Source organism: Nipponia nippon, unplaced genomic scaffold, assembly GCF_047370975.1.
Source record: "Nipponia nippon isolate SJK-2023a ecotype South Korea unplaced genomic scaffold, ASM4737097v1 scaffold_2, whole genome shotgun sequence".
Lineage (NCBI taxonomy): Eukaryota > Metazoa > Chordata > Aves > Pelecaniformes > Threskiornithidae > Nipponia > Nipponia nippon.
In genome coordinates this window covers 51,667,156-51,679,543 of record NW_028262336.1, presented here as the reverse complement: position 1 = coordinate 51,679,543, position 12,388 = coordinate 51,667,156, and the positions used below count along the sequence as shown (strand labels likewise).

Here is a 12,388-nt window from a genome sequence, read left to right as displayed (position 1 = left end):
ATTTTTCATATTTATCAGTTACAGGTTTTTGGCAGGGGGAGGCGGGGGAGGGGAGGGAATGCTTGAGGTTTCCCAGGAGAGTTTTCCAGTCTTCTCCTTGGCAGAGACAGCATGCTACTGGAGCACAGTAGTGCTGTGAATTGGACTTTTCTCTACTTGTGCCTTTACAGAATGCAGTACATGAACAGAAGCCACCAAAAGTTGTTTTTGCATTTGATCAGCTCGGCTTTTCTCTGTTAATTCATGTTTTAATTAAACTGTACAATATTTTCAGACCTTTTTCAAATGTGTGACTGTATGCACAATGCAGTTCAAGTCCTTAAATGTCTAGCGTGCAGGGGGGTGCCCTCCTCCTGGCCCGCAGTTTGCCGGAGCCGTTGTAACGTAAGCAGTGATTTCGGTGATCGCTGATACTGCGGCTGCTTAAGTGGCGTGTGGCAGCTGAGCTGAGATTGTGGACACACTGCTATTGCCAGGTTTGATAGCTCTGGTTTTTGTAACAGAAGAGCATGTACAGGAAAAGTAATTTCTATGGGCTTTCCTCAGTTCTATAAGTGGTATTAATCTCTCAAGGGGAGAGAAAATGATGAACTGTAGGAAATACGTACTCTAGTTGTGACTGTAAAAGCTTGTAAGAAATTAGTATTTATTTGTGGTTTTATATGGTTGTATTTTGCATTGCTTATGGCCCAACTGAAGAGACCATCTGCTATTTTTCTAATTCTTTGTAGCCCTTTGTACTTACCGTAGTGATTTCAAAATGAATAGCCCAGGAGGGTGTGAATGTGTGCGCCCGTGCGCGCACGCGTGTGGAGGGGAGATTGGGCTGGAGGGGAGGGAGAGGGGGAGGCGGCAGCACAATCAGCCGGGAGCAGACGTGCTTCTGTAGGCAGACAGCATCTCTGGACAAGTAAAATGATTTCCATCCACCAGTGCTGAACCCTAGTCACAAAAGCATGTGAATAATACTCCTACGCCAGCATTTTAGCAGTGTTTGTGCAGCACAATTCTTGCTTTATAATCACGGCATCCATGAAAATCACATGACTGGGCACCAGCTGCAATACCATCTCTTTTTTTTTTCTTTTTTTTTTTTTTTTTTCTCTTAAGCCAAAGCCTATTTTGACATACTATTTCAGATGTAGTATTTGGCCATTTCACCGCATTACAGGAGGTTTTGTAAAATGGTCTCGTTTGCAGTCTTTCCCTCAGCACTTGTGTTATGCAGAGGGGGCGAGGGCTTATATGTCTTCTGTATTCAGAAAAACTGAATAAATAAAAATCTCTCATTTCAGCATTTAATTCCTGTGTTGTGAACTACCACTGCATGATGATGAATGGCTGTCCTATGGGAAAGAATATGTATTTCCATGTGCTCTTTTTTTTAACAAGGCATTCCTGTCCTCGAAAGGAAGTAGACTCATCATGACATGAATCGATTTTACGATTTTTGAGCTGGCCTAAAGGCATTTAGTTTCCTACTTTTAAAAGCTAGCAATCTGCAAATGGCTAGCAAACCTACCTAATCCGTGATATATTCTAGAGCATGAATGTTAAGCAAACCTAAGGTCTTCCTTGTGGTCATATTTAATATTTTCTTTGAAAATTTGGGTTTGGATTACATTGCTGATGGCCCTTATTTTGTGCTGCTGAGGCCTGTGTGCTACAGTTGCCTTTGTGCTTCCAAAGCCAGCGTGACCACGCTGGACACAGGAGCAGCCCTCCAGCATTTGGGTGGGTTAGGTGTGCAGGGGCCCAAGCTGAGAGCCAGCTGTGGAGTCCACAGGTGCCTTCTCTGGGTTACAGACTGTCCAATGCTACAGGGTGCCTCTGGCCTGCCTCCCCTTGAGTTGTTTTGAGAAAAATTAATAATTTGGGTTTTAAATAAACTTTGAATGTTTACTGTTACAGCTTTGCTGATTATTTTCAGGAGAAATATGAGTCCTTTTAATGCACTGAATCTAGAATGAAAAAGGGTTGGAGTATTGTAACAGCAAATGGTTAAAAAGGGAAAAAAAAAAGTGCTTGATGAGCAATTTTTTTCTCTTGGGCTTTTTGCTGCTTGTTCTTTTTACTACAGTAGGTTTTTTTTGGTGCTGTTTTTTAGCACACAGTTGCAAAACCTGAACTGACCTGAAAGTTGGGGGTTTATTTAAAGTTGATGAAGATAATTTGTGAACTCCTTTCATCTTTGGGCTGTATTTTTCCCCTCTGAGATTACTGAGTGCTTTCAATGAATTCAGGTTGTTTCATCTCCCTTTTCAGAAAAGCTACAGCATGTTCTTTCGAATTGCAGTATTTAATAGCTTGGAGTATTATTTCTATAGGAAGAGTAAGCAGCAGTCCATAGTAGCCATTATCATCTCTCGTGCAAGAACCAAGCCGCTCTTGTTATGAGCTCACAGGCATGCAAACAGTCATCTGACATGAGCTGAATATTTTTATACTGAGGCTTGATGCAATTCTAAATATGTTTTTAACTTCAGGACTGCTTTAAAAGTGTCATGTGAGTCTGATGATCTGTAAAACAAAAGTTGATGCTTCTCTGTCTTTAATGATGCTACTCTTTCCATTTCAAATTAGTTACAAAAGCTTAACTTTTTATAAATGTAAAGTCTGTCCTTCTTTAAACAGGTCTCTCTTTCTGTATTCGTCAAATGACGTATGCTGGTTATATAATTAACTTCCCTATAATGTCTCCACAATTTCTAAACCGACATAGCCCTTCAAAATGTTAAAGATGGAAATGTGTGCTCTGGCCTGTAGTCTGTGGCTTCCTGCAGGATGACACGGTACACACAAAAGTCAATCTGCATCAAAAGAATAGTGCTTTTATGATCTAATTCTTAAGATTGGCATCAACTAGCGATGTTCACAGCCATTGCTCTTATTTACTTTCTAAGAACATTTGACTTGTGTCTCTATTAATTTGTTTCTGCAATGTCTATGAAAATGACATAATTTCAAAAAGTAAAAAAGGATTTATGAGATCACAGGTCACAGAAAATCTTTCAACATTTAGTAGGTGTCAGGTACAAGAGCACGTGCATGTCAAGTATGGGACCACAGCATGACTCAACTCTAATTAAACACTGTAAGACATTTTGTTTAGACCTTTCATGCCTTACTAGGTGCTCCTATCTCAGCTCCTGAAGACAGAGGAACAGCTTTTACCATACAAAACCAAAGTAAAAGTCATTCTTGATGCCTAAGTTGACCTAAATGTCCAAGTTTAATGTTCTAACCACAATTATATAAGCAAAATGTTTTCACCTTCCTCCCTTTTCCTCTTGAGGAAGAACTGGTATAATCTTGGGCAACTGCTTCCTTACAAATCAGTGAAAAATGACTTTGGCAAACATTTCATGCATGTATTAACAAGCTTCAATATTTTATGCAAAAGAGGTCTAAGTTCTCTGTTCTACACTTCACCTACAGCTGTTGTCATTTTTCACATAAATTCTTCTAAAGGAAAGAAATATTTCCTATCAATTTGCAAAGTATAGAATGACCTAACAGGTAGTATTTTGTAGGAAATAAATTATAAAATATGCATGATTACTTTTTTATCTAATGTGCAGTGTACTAACAGTTTCTATGTTCATTTTATTCAAGAGCTTATAAAGTGAAGTGTTCTCTTTTTAAAATCAATTTAAGTATAATAAGGACTGTTACAAAGTTTTAAGTGCTCTTTTTTGAGGGAGATTAATTATTCAGTTAAAGAGAGAAGAAAACATGCTTTTCATGCAGCCAGAACATAGCAGTTTGGTTGAAGTAATGCCTCAGATATCTGAATTCCTAACGATAATGAATTTACATGTGAAAATGCCTTCTTGCATGAAGTTAAAAATAAAAAATAAATGGCGGTTTTCCCTTTCCAGCAAGTTGCATGCAGCTATTTGTCATCATCTGGAGGCAGTGCAGGAGAGCCAGCGTGCATCCTCACAGGCTCTTGGCTATTAACAAAGGCTTCAAGAACATGAGCTGCTGAAGCCCCTTCTATTTACATTAGCATGTCTTTATCATTAAGATATGGATTATTAAGGCATCCGCCAGACCACTTTTTTTGCCACTGATGTCGTTGTATGTACCATATGGACCAATGGATGATGCGGGACCGTCTTGAGCTGTTTCAAAGTTTACATGTTGTCTGAAACTGGGAAAACACTTCTGTGGCTTTTCCAATGCATATAGGGGCAACAAAGGAGAGAGAGTCCAGCAGCGCCTGTTCGTGTATGAGGAGTCCCCTGACACCTTTCGTCTTCCTTAGATTTCTGTAAATACTTGTGATTGGTACAAGTTTCATTGCCATGAACCACTATGCCTTTCCAGTGTACTGCTGTATGTGACTAATAACAGCTAAATAAATACCACGCTTTGAGACGGCATAACCTTGAATCACTGATATATGAAGGAAGTTGATAGAAGTTGATTCTTAGGAACAGTCATGCTAGGGCAGGCCAAAGGTCTACCTAGGCAGGTTTCCTTTCTCTGACTGAACAGTAGCAGATGCTCAGAGAAAACAAAACCAGAGCAAACACAGAGCCGTGCTGCTGAGTACCCTTGCCCAGCACCTGCTGATCTGCAGCTAAGAGGTGCAATCCTAAATATTTGTGGTTAACAGCCCTTGATGAATTTTTATTTCAGAAAAGTGTCTAACTGGTTTTGGACCCACATCGACTTTTGACATTCGTAGGTTTTTGTGCTGATGTGTTGTGAGAAAAAGCACCTCTTCTGCAGGAGGTGAGTGGGGTGTCTCTTCTGTGAAAGCTGTTGTATGGCTTTGCCCATCCATATTTTCTTCTTCTGTGTCTTTTCACATTCTAATATGTTCCTTTTGGAGCAGTGGGAGAACTGCAACGACATTAGGGTCCACTATGAATTCATGAAGTAACATAATGTTCCCTTTATCTTGACTTTTTTTTTTTTACTGATACGGAGTACAGAGATTGTATGTTCATAGAACAGCCTGTGAAATCCAGCTTTTCCTTCATTGTATATGTTGCTGAGGTATAGGAAAAGCTATCCTGTGGGTTACTTTGCATTTATTAAACCTGAATTTCATCTGTTGTTTTATGGCCCATTCGCTTAATGATAGGAAATCTTTGGCTTGTGTCTTTATTACTCAGAATGATTTCCTCACAGAAGCAACTGTTGCCACCTTCTTTTTCACCCCTTTTGTAAATCATCTAAATGTATCCAGTTCTGTTAATCATGTGATGATGCAAGTGAGGACTTTGTCCCACGGCAGTCAAATTTTTAAGAGCCTCTGGTGAGAATAACTTTTTTTAAGAATCTTCTAAAAATCCAAATAGTCTCTGTCATCCAGATCACTGTTGCCCCCATGTGTAGTGACTCTTTCTAAGAACAGTAATGTATCCAAGACACGGCTTTTCTTTGTCATTTTAACATGCTAGTTAGTGCAGCTGCCGAATCTCTTCGTAAAATTTGTACCTCTTTGCTTAATTTAGATGTTAAGTTTATGGTTCTGAAGTTCTCCAGATTCATAATGAATCTTTTTTTTTTTTCACTCTTGTTCTCTTTCTCTCATTCTTTCTCTTCAACACCCTCACACCTTCCCTCCCCAAACATTGCCTGTGTCACTTGCTCGAGCAGTTGCCCAGGTCTCAGAGGAATGGGTAGTTGTGCATCACAGCTGCTATTTCGGCAGTTTCCTGGGGGAGTTTCAGGTCATTACCATGTAGCCCAGGTAACTCATCACTACCCACTTAATGGGCGGACAGCATCTGAGAGTAATTCTCGCATAGGCTGTTCTTTGCTCACGGAGATGTGAAGGGGAGTCCGTGTCAATTTTCTGCTGCGGCCTTCTTCTCCTTGTATTCTTACTATTGTACTTTTGGCCCTATAATCTGTCTGGCAAATACCTGTGTTTGAGAAAGCGCCTTTTTTTTTTCCTCCTTTTTTTTGTTCTAACACCTTTAAGAATTTGTACCTCAGCCTTTTTTTTTCCCCCCTTCTTTTTGTTTTTTACCTTATTGTGTTTATACATCTGTTTTGCTAGAATAGTTCTGGATTTTCCTCATTTGGGTAGGACTTTAGTTCTCTGGTGGATGTCCTTTTAATTACTGTTTAATCCGGCCTTTGGAGGGGACAGAGAGAGGGGAGGAAAAAGGGTGGTCTTCTGGGTTTTTTTGATACGTGTTTATGCATTTTCTCTGAGTTTCATATATTGTATCTCCTGTCGCATGTTATCTCTTAGCATTATACCATCTGGCTTGTTCCTTTTAAAAATATTCCTCTCATGTATGTAAATGCCCTTTTCAAAACTAAATACCACAGTGTGGATTCTTGATCTTTCAAGAATGATTAATCTGAATACATATGGCCACTGGCACAGGGTAGCTCTTCAAGTAGCAAAGTTTTGAACCAGATTCTTCTCATACCTTGGGATCAAGGCAGGAGTTGCATGATAAATTGTCCCACCTGCAGTCTTTTTCTTCCTCCTGTTGTCCATTTTAAAACTTTCAGGCTGCTTGAGCTGAGAGATGTGTGGTTCTTCAAGAGCATCCCAAATGGATTGTTTTGGGATCTAGGATTGGTTGTGGCTAAACGAGAGTGCTAAACCTTGCAGGCTCCTCCCAGTGCCTTCCCATTCCTCCCTCTCCCAGCAGCGCTCAGCCCAGCGGCTGTCAGGTGCGTGTCCTGCAGGTCGGTGTGATGCTCCGCTCTGGCTCACCAGCAGCTGCTGGATCTCATTAAATGGGTGCTGGACTGTCTCCAAAGCCTGCGCTCTGTTTACAGTATGTTACAGTAACGTAGCCCTGTTTCTTCCCCATCCAATTTGCTCATTCCCCACACCCTTGAAAGTGTGGCTTCTCCCTCTACCTTTGTTCGGTGAATTTTGAATCCTTGTTTCTAAACTTGAGGGTAGCTACCCCACCTCACATACCCCCTTTTTTCTATTTCCAGCTGCTTATTACTGAATGAAGTTCCTTTCACCTAACTGCTGCTGGCACATCTGCTCTCCACTGTGCATGCGGTGACAGCTAGGGGTATGTGAGGCCACCATGGTCTGATAAAAAGAAGTGTCAGAGGGTAGTTTCTTCGTATGGAACATTTCCTCCCCTGCCCCCAAATGTGAGTGTTACCAAGTGTGAGAAGCTGGGAGAAGTCCTAGACATGATTCTGAAGGTACTGAAATTGGGGGTGGGCGAGAGGAACGGCACACAAACAAGGTTGTGGAGAGAGAAACAGAGATCATTTTGTTAGCATTAGTCCATTTTTGCATTCCGGTTTAGTTTTACTGCTTTCCCTGGGAAGAGGATTAGAATGAAAACTATCTAAAGACTAAGTTTCCGTTGCATCACTTGAAATCCAGCTATCTTCTTGTGGCTATTTTAATGATAACAGTTGAGTAGGAAGATTAGAGATAATATAAGATATAGTCTCCAGTGGTTATACTCATAAAAGCATCATATGCTGATGTATTGTAGATTTGATTTTCCCCTAAGTTACTTGATGAAAAGCATCTTTGGAAATAGGTGACCGATGTGTCTCCCCAGTGCAGCAGTTCATAGATTTCTAACATATGGAGTGGCTTTATGGTGTTCTGGTACTAAAAGCTAGCCTGTGAAATGTTCACCTTCTGGTATAAGCCCTTAGGCAACATGCATTATGATTTGCTGGCACGCAGGAGACTGTTTATGCCAGTAAATTTGAGTGAAGTTTTGTGCTAAAAAGTAACATGACAGCTGTAACTTCCATTGCTCTGCATGGGCCAACCAGACTCACTACAATCTGTTAACCAGTTGTGTTGTATTATGTAAACGGGTGAGTTTTCTTGAAGTCATTCTCTCTCTATTTTGCAATCAAATAGGCAGCTTTCAGAGATATAAAGATTTTAGGGGAGATAGAAAAATTTTAGGGGAGGATATTAACTGGATATCAGTGCTGTATCATAATATCTAACCGCTGTATGTGATTTTGCATACAGTTTAAATAACAGTTTCCCCTTAAAGTGGTCATCTTTAAAATTATCTTTTAATATATATTAAAGCCTTATCCATAGTTTCTCTATTAAGTCTTTAACGTGTTCTTGTAGAAAAAGTGAAAGGAGCTTGAGCTTTGCTCTGATGAAGGCCACGATGCCTTTGGTTTCTAAAGATGGAGCGTGGGGGTGGTAATTTGCTCATGCAGCATGAAAGCATTTACTTCTTTCCCTGCTGAATCTCCTGCAAGAGAGAGCGCCTGTACACAAAACGCATGCAAAAAAATTCAAGCTGGAGGGCTGTTGATGAAGACTCTCCTCTGAAATTAAAGACTTGGTTATTTGAACATTGTTCAGAAAGGAGCCTAGCAGCACACTGATCTTTTAAAAATCATTTTAAATATTTAAAACTTGCAGAACTGTTGTTGCTGAGATGCAGATCATTATTTTCACAAATGAAAGGAAAAACCCCTAAAAAATTAAAGGACTTTTAATTTTTTTTTTTTTTTTTTTTTTAATAACCAAATCCAGGGGGTGGGGGTAGGGGAAAGGAAAAGCTTTGAAGTCTCTGAGATCTTTTCCCTGAGGTCAGAAGTTTCTGATGATGTAACATACAATACAGACCAAGCCTTCACTTATCAAGGTTAAAGTTGACGGAGCTTGTATGAACTTGTCAATCATAGGAAGCAGGCAAAAACAAGCCAGCTGTTGTGAGGCATGGCTTTGAAAATCCTCTGTGTTACAGTAAATGAGACGCAGAGGTTGAGACAGATTCAGTTCTGCGAGGCTTTCAGACTGGCTGGCACATTTGCAAGGATGCAAAGCTCACATATCCAGTGAATATGGGTAAACAGCTGTAAATCCTGGTAAGATTGTCTTGTCTTTAGTGTTAAAGCATGAGAGAAACAGCTAGAGGCGTGTGCCTTAATTACCTTTTTCTGTCAGTTCTGAACAGAAATTTGCAGTATTAATTAATACAGTATTTCTTTTGTTCTCTAGGTCTTTGAGTACAGGCTGTGTCTTCTGTCCCTATCAGCAGAAGCTACAGTAGCAAATTAGGAACGATGCAATGCTTGGTACAGAATTTTATCTTGCTTAGCGTAATCGACTGCTCTGTAACTGATGGGTTGGGAGAATAGGGGGAAAACGTGAGTTAATTCCAGCTAAGATGCTCTGTGTGCATGTGCTCGCACACGCGCGCTGTTTTTAGCAGCTTTTGTTTTCACAGTTGGCATCATGCACACTGGAATTAGAAGGCAGCGCCTTTCAAAAATACTTGTTTTCTGGACTGAGGGCTGCAGTGCCGTTGTTGTGGCTCGGGGTGCCAGGCTCGGGGTTCCTCTCGGCTAGGGGTGGTGCGAGAGCTTTTCATCTTGTTATTTTCCTGGCAAGCCTGTTACTGTGAGTGCAGGCTTGCACGAAGACCTTTTCCACAGCAGCAGGAGATATTAGCTGGGACTGTAAGAGAATTGGATGTGACTATTGGAAGCAAGCGGTGAGTGTGGCTCTGAGTGAAAAGGTGGCTATTTAAATGTGTGCATATGCATGCTAATTAATTTAAATAACTGGTTTAGGGCTTTTTTTTCCTTTAGAGATGAGATACGTGTTCATTTTGGTGCCTGCCTGAGAAACCCAGGTGACCTAGCTATTATTCACAAAGTGTTTCATTTTATAGCTTCTGTTACTGAATTTTTGTTCAGCTGCAAGCAGCTGTTTTCGATAATAATAGCAACAAGAAAATAGCAACAGCATATCAGGAAAAAAAAGTCTAGATGTAAAAAAAAAACTAAAGGAGTGGCAACTGGAATGTAGGGGTTTTTTTTTAATAAATTGACAAAACAATCATTTTTCTTAGAGCTTTTTTTAAGATTACTGTGATTTCCTTGTTAGCAGTGGTGGAAAGTATTGTCTTTTGTCTCTGCAGTGGTTGCCATTTGTGTAATATGATGGCTCTTGTTATACTGTTGGGATATTCTGATGATTGAATTCAGTGTGTAAGTCCAGAACGTATTAACTGGTTGACTTAAGTGAGCAGAAGTCATTTTAATTCCATGCAGGCAATCCCCTGTGTGCTAGGACAGGCATGCAATAGATAAAGCAAGTAAGAATACAGCCATAAAAAATATTTTTTTATCATTGATTTTTGATGTGCAGCAGAATGAAGGAGGGGCTTTTATTTTCTGAACTAAGGAAAGAAAAACATCCTCCCCTCGGCCCTTTCCCACAAGATTCTTCCCTTCTGCATAAAGGCCCCTATGCTGTTATAAGAAATTTAATTTTAATCGGATTTGATTTTTACTGTGGGCCTATGTATTGTGCAGTTACCCATGACTGACTGGCCTACATTTACATCCATCAACGTATCTTTGCTTATCTACTGCAGAATTAGAGTGGGTCTGTTAAATTTATTTCTGATTTTCATGGGAGGAGAGGTAACGCTTTTGGAAAGAAAAAGAACCTGAGATGAAACCCCATTGCTGTGTATGTTGCCATGCAGGCAAGACGGGAGAGGGATTCTGGTGGGATTGGCGGACTGGCGAGCAGTGTCTGTTATCATATTTCATTCTGTGATAAAGCCAGGTGATAATGCAAGGGTTGTTAAGCTAGAGTGACATTTTGCTTTATCACATCGGGTGCAACAACTAAGCTGTATTTAGTGTGACTGACTAAACAGATAGCTGCCATCAAGGCGCAGATAATGTTAACAGGCATTCAGAAACAGAATTGGAAAACCAAGACTCGCATCCTGATAAATGGGTTGTAGTGTAACAGTGATGCGCCATGGGGTATACTTTGTGAAATATCTTGCTGGTTTTGTACCTTTAGTTGTCTTCTGAAGTATACTAGAGCATCTCTTTGTTTTCCTTTCTTTCTCTCTCTTTTTTTTTTTTTTTTTTTTTTTTTGAGAGAGAGCGAGCATTCTCTCATCATTCAGCATTCATTATTCTTTTCATCTTAACTCGTGTGTTGGTTTTAAGACCATTTGCTTCAGCAGTGCTTCTGGGATGCTAGTTGCCATCATCTGTCCCTTCAGACCAAGGCAGTGAACAGGTCTGCTTCTTGGTAGTGACTCACATGGTATGCCTCTTTCTGGAGTGACCATTATGGTACAGTCATCATGGTGATTAAATCATCTGTTTTCTGGGGGGTCCTTTATTGTATGCATTTGTCTTTAAACACTTCTAAGTAGTTTTGTAGTCCAAGCTCTCATTTGGCATCTTTGGAATGTGCTTCATGTGTCATGGTGGATAGTGCATGCTGTACTGACTCGGTAGTAATGGCAGATACAGTGCTCATCAGAAACATGGACCACTGGTAATATAATTGCCCTTGTATTGGATGTCTAAATTGCAGTGTTCTGGTGTTGGTGTCTCCTTGGCATTGCAATAGTAAAACCAGTTTGAGGATTTCAAAACCTTTGGGGTGCTGGAGCTGCTGAAAGAAAAAGCATGTGGGACTCAGATGAAGATTCAGATAATTAATAGAAGAAAGATGAGTGAAGTGCTGACTCAAGTTAGAATCCACAGAGACCTTGGGCTTGATCCAGTTGGCTAAACACAGGTGTCTAGTGAGACCTGAGATAGCCCACCATAGCCCACTTGGCTTCCAGCTGCCACCTTTTAGGGGAACTGATGCCTTTGAATCTTCAAAGTTTCTGAAATGGTATGACACCTATGTTTGGGTGACTAATCTGATCCCCTAGTCAGTGAAACCAACGCGTGATTTGCTTGTAGAGACTACTTTAGGGTGTGCTGAATCTATTAGATTGCATTGACTGTATCAATATGGATTAAAATGTGATATTAGACCTCGAACATTTTCCTAAATTTCCAGCAATCTTACCTTGTGCATCCCGTTCCAACTTTGCAGCATCCTGTTGTGGTCTCAAGCCAAAGTATACTGGGTAGAAGAAATTACTCTTTATTCGCAGACTGTTGCAGAAGTGCTTTTGGATCCCACTGTGCCAAGTGCCAGGCAAATACACAATGAAAACATAGTTTCAGCACATAAAGTTCACAGCTGAAAAAGTAGCATATTGGCAAGTGCTCTGCCTGTAAACAGAGTTTTGGCATAAGCAAAGACTGTGTTTCACAATTGCTTTAAGCCACATAATTATCTGTTTCAAGCCAGGTCAGTTCCTTGATCAGATTTTCTGTGGGGCTGTACAATTCCTACTGCTAATACAATGGAGAGAGTGGGAAGACAAAATCAGAGTGGACTAAGGAGGAGACTGCCTCTCTTGGCAAAATATCTGCATTTAGATCAGATTAAAGGGACTGCAAAACTGTCACCTTGATTATGAGGGGGTTGGTGCTGTTGTAGGGTGAGGACTCTTACAGAGGAGTTTTACTCAGGTATGAAGGCCTTTTTCCAGTGTAGCTTGTAGTGTTTGAGAAGGAATTTAAGCTAAATCAGAAACAGCCACTCCATTTGCTCTCT

The 12,388-nt window shown here is 40.4% G+C and overlaps 1 protein-coding gene across 2 annotated transcripts in view; it reads left to right on the top strand.

Annotated features, from left to right (window-relative positions):
* Nucleotides 1-12,388, top strand: part of SHROOM2 (shroom family member 2) — a 124,955-nt gene that overhangs the window by 89,601 nt on the left and 22,966 nt on the right. The window lies entirely within an intron of this gene.